Source organism: Pteropus alecto, unplaced genomic scaffold (genome assembly GCF_000325575.1).
Source record: "Pteropus alecto unplaced genomic scaffold, ASM32557v1 scaffold106, whole genome shotgun sequence".
NCBI classification, from domain to species: Eukaryota; Metazoa; Chordata; class Mammalia; order Chiroptera; family Pteropodidae; genus Pteropus; species Pteropus alecto.
Window position 1 is genome coordinate 18675687 of NW_006442103.1, and position 12544 is coordinate 18688230.

The 12544-nt window shown below is 54.0% G+C and overlaps 1 long non-coding RNA gene across 1 annotated transcript; it reads left to right on the top strand.

Moving 5' to 3' along the window:
- Window positions 1-4737: 4737 nt before the first annotated feature.
- LOC112469048 lies at window positions 4738-8187 on the top strand. Its single transcript, XR_003042462.1, has 2 exons — window positions 4738-7459; window positions 7566-8187. It is a non-coding gene; the product is annotated as an uncharacterized LOC112469048 (long non-coding RNA).
- Window positions 8188-12544: the final 4357 nt, after the last annotated feature.

Here is a 12544-nt window from a genome sequence, read left to right on the forward strand (position 1 = left end):
CGATAATACTCTCTACTTTCCCTTTAGTGGTATTTGTGATTATTCGCTGGGTGATGGTCTTTCTCCCTGGGCTGTAAGCTCCATGAGAACAGAGCCCCACCCAGCGCCGGGCATGGGAGCTTCTAAATAACTACATAAATCAACAAATTCGTAAAAGAGTCAAGAGCACAACTTGAGGGAGAAACTGGATAAAAACCCTGGAGGACGTGAATGGAAATTCGTGCGGTTGTGCTTCTAACACACGAAAACCTTTCAAGCTCAAAGAATCGTTAAAGAAGAGTCGGGATGGCCGCTGTGGGAACCGGATGTGTGTTTATCTGGTACCAGTAAGGGGTGCCAAGTAGTGTTAAAGGCCCAGCTGGGATTAGAAACTGCAAATGTGCATTGGCATAAATCAGTGGAACGATGAGATCTGCTCCAGCCATGCCGAGCTGTCTGGGTGTGGGGGAGAAGCTGGGTAATGGACTGCTCGAAGCTGGGGACCCTCCCGCCAGGATGCTTTCTGTCCTGGTCCTTGGCGAAGAAAAGAAAGGTGGACACAGAATCCTGGTTCTACTCTCAGTAAGTGAAACCTTCAAAACTCAAAGGCTGGTCTTTTCTTTCCAGACTGGACAGTACCCCTTGGCTGGAGCCCTAACCCCGGAAGTCCCCCGCCATCACCCACTGGCCACGGAAAGGCTTGAGGGGGGATCGGTGATGTTCCCAGAGTGTGTACGGAATGCAGCGCGTGTGTGTGCGTTGTTCTGGGGAGAGTGTCTGCAGCTTCCACTAGATTCTCAAAGACGGGATACAACCCAGAAAAGCGAGACCCACAGGCTTGGGGTTGGCGCCTCGCTCTGGGCCACTGTGTGGAGCAGGGCTGGACCAATGGGGAGGCACGGCCCCGCTTGTTGACAAGAGCGGGCGTGTCCCAGTGATGGATGTGCAGGCTCCGGGGTCAGAGGCCTGGGCCATGCCACTTGGCTCTTCCGTTTTCTATAAAAATGGGAATGATAATCACGGTTCCTTGTCCCAGAGGATTGTAAAGATGAGTGGGTTCATTCCTGCAAACGCCCAGGACCTGGCACCTGGGAAGAGCTGACTTTTTATTATAACTAATGGTTTGCGATGCGTCAGGAGACACATTCGAAGAGAAAGGCAGCATTTAGGGGAGCAAAGTAACAACTAATCTTCTGCAAAGCACACGATTTAAGCTTCCTCTCCCCTCTGGCACTTACTGTGTGAGCCTGGGCAAGTTCCTTAACTGCTCTGTGCCCCGGTTTTCTCATCTGTAATACAGAGCTCGAAATAGTAACTGTCTCATAGGATTGTTGTAGGGGTTCCGCGCGGGCTCAGAGCAGCGACTCATACTCATTTAGTATTATTATTATTACTGCCTAGGTACATTCAGGATCCTCGTTTTGATGAGGGAGGCCCTCTCCAGCTGGTTCCTCCCACGAAACCTTCACAACCCACGAAGCATCTTCACACATACCACGTCTGCCTCACAGTGGATCTGCGGGTGAAGAACTGGGGCGCAGAGAATGAGCGACTCGCCCTCAGGCCCCTCCGCCCGCGAGTCCCCTTCCCGAGTCCCCTTCTGCTCCCGTGTCCGCAGACGGCAGCCACACTCGTGAACTTCCACGCTGGCCATCAGGCCGTCCCGACCGCCCGACTCACATCTCGCAACTCGCTGTCTTGACCCAGCCAAGCGACACGGAGCACAGTTCTGCAGACACGGCAGCGTCGCTGCCCTCGCTAACCCACGGGGGCGGCCGGCCCCCTTACTCCACCTGTCACCTCTGCACAGAGGACGCCTTCTCCAGAGAGCTGCCGCAGGAAGGAGGTGGCTGATTCTCCCCTTCCAGGGCATCCGTGTGTTTAAGGAAAGTGGGGCGAGCCACCGAGGGCTGGTCTGCACCGCAGACCGAGACCGAACACGCCAACAGGCCGCAGAGAGAAGCACGGCGCTGACCCGCAACCTGCAGCCACCTGCCCAGGAAACCAGCTCCTTATCTAGAATAAACCTTATGAATCCGTAAGACTCCTGGGAAGTCAGACTATCTCTGGTAACAATCCAGGAAGCGAAACAATACGTTCTGGAAGAACTGACTCAAAACGTCCAGGACTTGATTCATCACTGACCGCTTCCTTGATTTTTGTCCCCACTTCAACTTAGGACCAACCAGAGAAAGCCAAATATGCACCCCCCCCAACCAGTCATACAGGATGCCAGGCTTCTGGTCAGCCCGCCCACAGCCTGCCCGTGCCAGCGGCCCCCGCTGAGGTCACACCTGAAGCTCCCTTTGTCCACTGGGGAGCTTTCCCACCCCGCCTGCCTTTCCGTCTCCGCTCACACGTGAGGCACCACGGCTGATGCGCTTGCCATGGCCAGTTCTGAATAAATAGTCCTTGCTTTCCTCGTTGGGTTGGTCTTCGTTGGTTTCCATAAGACCCAGGAATGAGAGGGCGGGAGCGTGGCCCAGCCGTCCTCAGTCAGCTCCCCCGACCCCCCTGGGGTGGAGCTCGTGTCCTCTCAGACAGCAGGGCTGCTGGCCGCTCCACTGGAAACGCTGAGCAGACCTTGGACTCGGCTGAGCGAGAGCCGGAGAAGCCAAATTGACTCAGATTAAGTCCCCCAGGCGCATAATCACAAAAGAGTTTTTGTTAGATGCTGATTGGGAGGGAGGGGCTCCAGAGATCTGGGAAAAGGGTAGGACAGCTGGGACTAGAGAAATGAGGGAAAGGCAGGCATTTTGGCAGAGGTGGCCTGGAGCTGCCTTGGTGGGATGGAGAATGAGTCAAGATTCTTTACTCAATCCACAGATATGTGCTGAGTGTGGACCGTGTGCCAGGCACTGTTCTAGGTGCTGGAGATGTGACAGGCAAGCCACTGACCCTGTGGAGCTCCCACCCTCGTGGGGGAAGACAGAGTAAAGGACTAAAAGAATCAGATGACTTCAGAAGCGGTAAGTACCCCGAGGAAAATCAACTCGGGTGAAGCGATGGAGGGTGCCGGGGTAGGGGCACAGCATCCGGCAGGGTGGCTGGGGGAGCCCTCTCAGAGGTAGGACACTGGAGCTGACACCAGAAGGGACCAGCAGCGTAGCTTGCAGGGGACATGCTTTTCCAGGCTGCGGGAACAGCTTATGCAAAGGCCCTGAGGTGGGACCGGCCTTGCCGTGTTCGACAAGGAGCAGAAAGCAGCTCAGCGTGGCTGGAGCAGCATAAGCAGAGGGTCATAGCCGTGGGATGCGACCAGGTCAGACCAGGCCATGTTAAGGGTTTAGATTTCATTTTATTCTAAAGAAATTAGGAAATTATTGAAAGAAGGCACCAAGTGGCTGGCCTGCCTCGGCCGTTTTGTCCAGGCCTTAGAAAAGCTCTTTTGTTGCGATCCTGGGAGGGCCCCGGCCGTCGGGGCTGTGTGTCTGAGGGGGATAGTGTTACGGACACAGAATGTGTTCAGACCCAGATGCTTATAAGCCACAACCAGAATCCCTTGTCGAGTGGGACAAAACGCCTCCTGAAGCTGCACACTCCTTTCTTCTGTGTGCCCTGTTTTAGGGACAAACCCAGGGCCTTTCAGACTCTCAGTGGAGTCTCTGACCAAAAGAAGATACCGAGCTGTGTGCCTGCACGTGCCAGTTAGCAAGGCCACACAGGTGTCCCCGGGGGCGCGGGAGGGAGGCACTTCTCACCGTGTGCCACATGCTTTACCCATTTTTAAAAATCCACTTCAGAGTAAAGGACTGAAGCTGGAGAAGCGCGGACGAGGTGGGGAGGAAGATGCAAAACGGTGTGGCCAGGGTGGGGCAGTGACAAACCAGCTGGTCCCAGCTCGACCCGCCCCACCCCTAACCTGTACTCACAGGCCTGGCCCTCAACAGCTAGGCGGGCGCAGCAGGGGCCCACGCCGCGCCCGCGCCCACGCACCAGGCTGCCCCGCGAGCTCCAGGCGCCCTGCTGGGAGAGTGGCCCCTGGAGATGCCCTTTGCTCGGGTCACTGAAGCCACTGTCCTCCTCAGGCCAGCACCCCGCCGACCCCACCAGGAGTTCTTGGCTCAGATTCGAACAAATCTCTCAGCTGCTTTTATGAAAGGTCCATTCCTGGGGTCTCGGTGGGTCACCTTGCTTTGAGTAAAAGTTCCCCTCGCTCTGCCTGGCATCCGTGGCCAGTCCTAGCTGGGCAGGCGGAGGCAGAGATGGGCATGTTTTCTCTAATTACCTCCAGAATCTTGGCTTGGGTTTGCTTCACCTCCCCACGAATAGGTCTGGCCCAGCCCGCAGGACCCACCTGTTCTCAGCCATCAGCCAGTGGGCAGGGACCCACCTCCCTGGGGAGTTCCGATCCCAGTAATCCCGGCCACAAGTCCGAGAGTGGAGTCAGCTGCTGATGACAGGTCCCTGGCGGGCACAGGGCAGGCCAGGCCCTCGGGTCCACACTCCGGGAAGGTGGCTCTGTGTGGGTCAGTTCAACTACAGAGGGGTGTTCCTGCTGTGGGGCAGTTCAGACCTTTCAGCAGCCTCCTCTGGGGCCAGCTCCGGGGTGTCAGCACTGGTGCATGTGCTCCCGGAGGCACGTAGAATTTTACCGCCCGTCTTCTCTCGATCAAATACCAGCCAGTATTTGTGGGGACCGACCGTGGACCAGGCGCCGCTCACGTCTCATTTAAACCCCAAGGCGGTGGCGTGGTGACATCCCCTTCACACAGCGGGTGACATCCCCTTCACACGGCGGGTGACATCCCCTTCACATGGTGGGTGACATCCCCTTCACACAGCGGGTCTGCCAGGGAGCTGGGATGTGACCCCAAGTAGTCTGGGAGCAGCTGCCCCCTAGCTGCTCCTCAGTGCAAACAAAGTGATCCGCGGAGGGGCCCACAGGCTCAGGCCAGAGGGGACCCCATCGGTGGCCCAGCAACCAGGGAACAAAGGTGCAGGTCCTGATGGGTCCACACCCAGCAGCCTGGAGTCAGGGACGGGCTCCAGACCCGTGGCCCCGGCACCTCACGACCTCCCGGGCATCTGCTCTGGAACATAAGGGGGCGGCCTGCACCTCCCCAGCCCTCCCGGCTCCAAACTGCGGCAGTTACTTTGGGCCAAGGCGTGAGCCCCTCCTGCTGGGCCGCTGGCAGGGAGAACCTGGGCAGAGGCGCCAGCCCCTCTCCTGCCCCCGCGTGCTCGGGAGGGTGCTGGATAGTGGCTGAGAAGGTGCCGGGCCGGGGCCGGGAGACCTGGCTTTGGCTCAGGTTCTGCTTCCACAGCTCATGCTTGGCGTCTCCCGCCTCGTCGCTCGCATCTGATGGACCAAAGCGGGGTCCGCCAGCCACCCCGACTCTGCAGGGCCGGGGGGAGACCAGGCGAGGTGGCGGATCCACACCGCCCTTGAGACTACGAGGAGTTGGGGCTGTGACGACCTCTTACCCTCTCTGTCACCTCACTCACTGAGGTGAGGACAGGACCTGAAGTGAGAGAATGGCCACGGGGCTGGCATGTCCCCCACAGTCACGTCACAGTCACCGCCTCGGGGGCCGGGGCCGGGAAGCCAAATGGCAACCACACAAACTGCCTTCAGGTCACCGAGGTGAGGCAGAGGACACCCAGGTGCAGAAGCGGCTTTTCCTGCACTGACTCATCGGGGCTTCAAAGGCAAAACCTCAGGGAGCCGACCCCAAAATGACGATTCATCTGTTAAACAATGAGCTTGTGCACCCACCGCGTACCAGACACTGGAGGACAGTGAGCTGCGGCATCCCGGACCGCCCCGAACCCACAGAGCCGAGGGACCGTCGGGCCTCTCTGGGGACAGGACACGAAGAGAAGCATGTTGGAGCGACAGCCAAAGTCCGACTGGGGAATCTGGGGAGCCAAAGTCCTGATGGAACATGAGGCCACTGAGCAGGGACCAACGACTCAGCCCCAGGAAGAGCCGTGGGCACCTCAGAGCCCCAGAAATCCCACTAGGGCCAGCGGCGACAGAGGCCAGGCTCCTGGGCGCATCCGTGGGCGGATGACACTCAGCCTGCAGCTCTTCCACAAGCCTCTGCAGTCTCCCTTTCTCCTGGAACGAGGTGCCTGCTGCGCTGATCACCTTCGGCCTCTGTGGGAGCTTGCTTACCCCGTAAATTAAGCATTTCCTTCTCAGTGTGTGTCCCCAGTTCACTTGGGCCAGAGGCTCAGCAAACATTTCTCAGCATTTTGCCAAAGTTTCCCCTCTCAGTCTACGACACACAAGCAGCGACTGAAATGTTATCAGCTAGTCCTCAAGGCCAGGCCCTGGCTGGGGAAACCCAGAAGTGCAGGCGAGGCCCTGCGCTTAGGAATTTATAACCTAGTTATTGAAACTTAATAGCATGAAGATGCAGCCCGCCTGCAGCCCCGTCATGCAGGAGCCGTGCGGATACTGTGCTGAATGCAGCCGGAGGGGGCGAGGTCACGCCCGGCCAGCACACGCTTCTTGGAAGAGGTGGCACTTGATCTGACCTTGAAGGATGAGCAGGATGCGAGGGATGGGAAGAAGGACAGAAGGCATTCTGTGGACGCCATGAGCAAAGCGTCACCCATTGGTCTTGATCACTGTCGCTGTGATCCACGTAGGAGGAGAGGAAGCTTCATCAGGCGCCAGCAGAATGGACGAGGACACACACATGATTGTGTGAAGGATGGGACGTCCTTGGGCTCAGAGGGCTGGGCTTCATGTCAGTGACATGATCTGGGATCTAATTCTGGGCGTGCCAGACAGTGCCACAATCTCTTCCCCCATAAAATAAAGGGACTGGGCAAGATGACCTCTAAAGTTCTCTACCATTCTGGAACAAGGGGAGAAAGAGAGACAGGTAACTCTGGACTTTGAGGACCAGTCCCAACAAGAGGAGGTGAGTCAGGAGGGGAAATGGGTGTGGGAAGAAGACTTGAGTTTTAAGTAAGTCAGGCGGACCCCTTCGTGACCCTTCCCCTTCCTTTCACTGGTTCATCTTGAGGGGACCTCGGCCACTTCCCACCTCCAGGGGAGCATGACCCTGGCTGCGTCAAGGCCAGAGCACACGAGGAAGTGGCCTTTGCTCCAGAAACTTCAGAAGCTTCGTCCGCTTCTCCCTCAGGAAACAAACACTTCCTCATCACCTACACAATCTCGGTGTGCTCGCAGGTGAGGGGGAACTCCCCTAAACTGACGAGTTTCCATCGCCCCAGGGGAACGGGCGCTTGGAACAGAAAGTCGCAGTGCTGAGAAATGAACCGAAGTGTGCCCCCTGCATGCTGTGTCGGGACCCAGCTGGGAGGGGTCGGCCATGAGCAGAGAGGGGAGGCCCTTTCCGGCACCAGGAGCAGATGTAGCCCCTTCTTCATCCACGCAGGGCTTTGAGGTCTCAGATGGGCCTGGGCCTGGGCCTGGGCCCGCGACCGCACGGGCGAGCTCACACAGGGCCGGCCTCAGCCCGTGGGGCCGCCACAGTCTGCGTCTGATTTCAAGTCCTTGGTATGTACGACGTTCTTGCTCACCTCTAGCTGCCCCGTCCGCCTCTCTGGCCACAGTTTCAAGTTTTGTGCCCTGATTCCTACCCTGTTATGTCTGCCCTTCTTAGGCCTGCAGCACAATCTGTTAAGAGTAAGTTGACACCAAACTGGCTTTCTCTAGAAAGCACCTGGAAACTGGCTTCCTCGGAGCGCAAGAGCAGGATTTCTGTGGGGAGGAAGGCCCCTTCCAGGGTGGGCCTGAGCTTACAGTCCTCGGTCTCCAGTGACAGCCCCTGAAGGAAGAAGCCACGTCTTCAAGCTCAGGTGGTGGGAGTAGTTCGCTCAGCCTGGCCCATGGAATCCAGCACTTTACCTGATCTTCTTGGCTCTGCTCTGAAAGGGGTGCCTTCCTCCTGCCACAGGTAGGCCCCCATCACCTCCAGAGCCTGCCTCTCCGTCCACCTCTGCTCTGCTCAGAAAAAGTCTTCGCTTACTTCCAGAATCAGGAGAGAGGTTGGAAACTGGGCCCAGTTATCTCACGGACATTTATTCTCTCGTAGGAGCCTCTTTGGGGAGGGAAGATGGGCTTCTGTCACTTTCCTTCCTTCCTTGGGACAAAATGCACTGTTTCCTGCTCTTCGTTCGCATCTGCAGTTGATCCTGGAATTGGTCACAGTGCTTTGTGTGGCCAGTACATTAAGTGCAATTCCAGACCCGAGAACAAAACAATGGTTTGCTCTGTTTTCTCAGCATTCTGCGTGGAGTCCTAGGCCTCGTCCACCACCACCAGGCCTCCCCTGCCCTTCTTCCTGTGACCTGGCCCATCTTCCAGGAGCATCTTTGTCCTCAGCAGCTCCTAAACCTGTGCCAGCCCACAGCACCTCACATTCTAGTCCAGCACCCCCAAGGCACAAGGAGCCTGCCAGACTGGGACAATATCACAGAACTCGGTCCTGGTGGCAAAGCTGCTGCCAGATTTCTTAGCAAGAAAGACAGGTTGTGCCCAGATAGCAAACCCCTGGCCGGGCCCCTGGCATCAGCTTGTTGTGAGAGCCCTTTAGCACGTGCTGTCGCTGGCCCCTCCTTGCGGCGTCTTGCTGGGCTCTGAGGGAGCAGAGCGCTGCGGCCATCACCACGGAGCAGCGTCCTCGCCCGATGCAGCCTTGGCCTGTACGGCGCGTCAGCTGAAAATGAACTTGAACGGCATCGTGACCACGACCCTAGCTTACTCTTCTGTGTGACTCCACAGCCTTCACACACATGCTGTCGTTTTTTATTTTGGTGTTTACCGTGGCCGAGAGAGTAGATGAGCTGGGTACCGTTGTTACTCTCTGACACCCTTGAGGACAGGCTGAGCGGAGGTTTGTGCTGGAGGGAAGGGTCCTGGCTAATTGTTCCCCATCCCCGGTGACAGGTACCATCTTGTTAAATCTGAAAATCAGTTATGTCAAAACTATAACAAAGGAAGAAAATGTCTGAGAAATCTTCCCAAGTTAGCAGACGGTGAATATCCTCGAACATTCTGGAGGCTTAATCCAGAAGCTCCAGCTTGAGGTCATGTTTGCCAAACACATATGTAAGCAGCTGTGTGCACATGGGTTCAGACCACTTAACAGAGTTGTCTGTCATAGTACTGACGGTTTTGTAAACTAAATGGCTACCGAGGTTACGGCCCATCGGTTCATTCAATTCCATAAACATCTACTGAGCACTTCCTGTTTGCAGAACACCAGTAGACGGAGACATGGCTCAGGGCGGTACCGAGGCAAAGCCTGTCACCAAGGACCCCAGGACCTGCCTGGGAGGCACCAGTAGATTGAAATATGGAAATCAAATCAAGAAGAATTCTGGCTTTGGGAGTTTCTGACCAAATTTAGCATCTTCAGAGCAGTGACAGGGAGACCAGAACCTCCCATCTCGTCTTGGTCCTCATCTTACCAGACAGGTCACATCCTGTTTCTTCATCATCTCATCTTCCTCATAGCTGAGCCAGCTCAGCTATGACAGGGCGAGACAATAACCAGACAGCGCTGGCACGTGGCCAGAGCTGAGGCCATGCTCGCCGTTTCTCGTTCACGGGCTCGCCCTCCCCCCACCCACAAGCTTTATGAAATGCCTACTATGTGCAGGGAGAGGTGGTGGATACAAAGGTAAACATGGCCTGGTGGTCCCCACCCTCCGGGTTCCTTGTAGAGAACAGGTCACAGGAGGCTGTTCTCAAAATAGTTGTAGGGTGAGCTAGCCAGGCCAAGGCCAAGCCACATGGTCAGAAGAATGGCATCAGTGAAAGAAAACAGTGAAATTATGTGACAGGACACTGGGACTCAGCGGCCGGCGCCCAGCCTGGTGGCGGCAACTGGGAATACGGCGGCTCTTCTGGAACAAAGGAGTTGAGCGAACCATGATTCCGGGAGGCAGAAAGGCAAACACCGGGCTCTCTGAAAAGGGTCGCTATGACCACAAACCAACAGACAGACAGTCTCATTAGTTTGTGGCCCCACCTGTGTCCACCGGTGGTAGCAGCATCTGTATTATCTCGGAAAGGGGACAATGCCTCACAGGAAACATTAGTTTAAAATGTTATTTAATTCAACACAAATAAAACTTCCTTAGTTTACTACCAAAAATTGTTAAGCGAACTCAGCTAAATTTCTCACATGTACATGGAATAGCTGCTAATTGTGAGATTTGGGGCAAATTACTGGATTTCTCTTTGTGTCTTTGTTTCCAAATCTGTTACAACGAGGACTGCACACAAAGTGCTATATACATGTTAGCCGCTTTATTATTATTATTATTATGTTATTATTATATCACTATGTTAAGCTCAGAGTCAGACGAATACTCAGCTTGTCCCTGCTCTTTGTCCTTAGCTATCCTATCCCTAGAGATACTTTGGATAAACATCTACTTATTACATAATCTTTTTTTAAAAGCATTAATTTAAATGTTTATTTAGAAATGAATGTTAATGTGAAGTCAGATTTTGTTCCATAAGTTGATGTAATCACCTGCCTTTATTACATAATCTTTGAAGAAGCTTCTTCTTATCCTTGGGACAGTGTCCACGAATGCCATCTGCTACTTCACAGGTTGCCGAGGCATAGGAAATGCTTTTCTTCATACAGTATTTTCAGCCCCCCAAGTCAAGGGAGGCGACAGCTGTAGTGAGTCTCGTGAGCTCTTTGGTCTGCGGCCACTTCTGAATAGAAGGGACTATTTCTGACCTTCAGTCCACTGCAATCACAGATGTCAGAGGCCCTTTTTCCATCCTCCCAGGCTCCCTTCCTGCTCTGTTCAGTCCCACCTTCCTGTCCTGCAGCTTGTCTACTTGTAGATAAGCGAATGCCGATGGGGTGTGACTAGGGGTCACTGAAAGGTCCCGGACCTCACATACTGTCCTGTGCCCCTGGGGCTGGGTGTCTCATCGCCACATTGGACTCTGAGGTCTGAGCAAAGGGGCTTCCCGCTCCAAATCCATGACTATAAATACGCCTCTTGGTTAGGACTGTGTGTCGCCAACAGTCCCTCGATAAACTGTCCCTCCTGGCAGAGGGGCATTAACCTGTTATCTTCCCAAGCTCTATAGGAACACAGGACCAAGACTGAGGGTGTTTTGAGAGGCACAAACTTGAGGCCTGGAGACAAATCTGACGAACAGTCACGTTTTATGGGCTGTGCTTGGTGCCTTTGTTGTTGTGTCAGTGACTTTTCAATATTTTAAAACCAGGGTGTTTTAGAACTTCCCTTGAAAAATAAAAACAAAAACAGTAGCTCTAGCAACATCGTCCCACGTCCCCACAAAATCACAGTGGTCTCAGGTGGCCCCAGCCAGCTTAGCCACCTGCCAGGTGGGCCTCTGAGCTTGGGTGGGGGTCTGAAGGGCAGGCCTAGGGACCTGGGACTCATTTGTCTGTTCTATAACATTCTAATTCACATATTTCTTTTACCCCACAAATATAAACACACACACACACACACACACACACACACACACAAATGCAATCTATGAAAAAAATATAGATGATACAAAGTAGCATAGTCTTTGTCTTGAAGGAACTTAGGGATTTATTAAGAAAAAAATATGCATAGTAAATGTCAAATAAGGTTACAATTCTTACATTTTCAAAGGCTTTTATATTTTCACCTTCTCCATCTCTTGGAGATACCATTTGCTTCTGTCGTGTCCAGTACTCGCCTCCCCATGGCTGGCTGTCTTCACCTAGGCCTGCTCCTGGACGCCACAGATTGTCATCTAACTGTGCCTTCGGCACCAAGTGCGAAAGCTGCTCAGGAATGTCAGGTGGGAGCACCTGAGACCCTGTTATTTTGTGGGGATGCAGGGCAATGTTGCTAGAACTTCCATTTTTATGTTTTTATTTTCCAAGAGAAGTTATAAAATATCCTGGTTTTAAAATATTGACGAGTCTCTGAAAAAAACAAAAGCTTTAAAATACTGAATAGACCCCAAAATTACATGCCCCTGGCTCATTAGTAACTGGTAAATAAAAATTTTAAATGGTAGTGACCATTTATTATCTACTCTATGTCAGCCATTTTATATATATTATTTTAAAACATAAATAATAATATAATTATTATTATATTATTATTATTATATTATATTACCATAAGATATTATATTATATTACCATAAGATAACACCTATGGTTAAAAATTCAAACATTGAAATCCTATTATTCCCGTCCCGAACCCCGTACCCCTCCCCGGGTGTCGCCACATAGCCCGAGTTTGGGGGTGCATTCTTCCGGATGGGAATGGATATAAATGTTCTTCCAAGCCCGCCATCCACGTCAGATCAGCCCCATTTCACAGATAACTGCAGCACAGAAAGGCCGAAGCCTTCGTCCAAGACCCCAGAGCGGGCAAGGAGGTACTCGAGCTGGGATTCAAATCCAGATCGTGACCCCTGAGTCAGCGCATTCGCCCCGCTGCGCCCCGTGTATAGAGTTTTATGGGTGAGGAAAACGAGGCCCACGGAGGCCCCGGAGCCGTCGGAACCGCAGGGTGCACCACCCAGCTCGGGGGAGGCAGAGAGGCCGGGACGAGCGCGGAGGCTGGTGGAGGAGGGAACCTCGACCCGCGC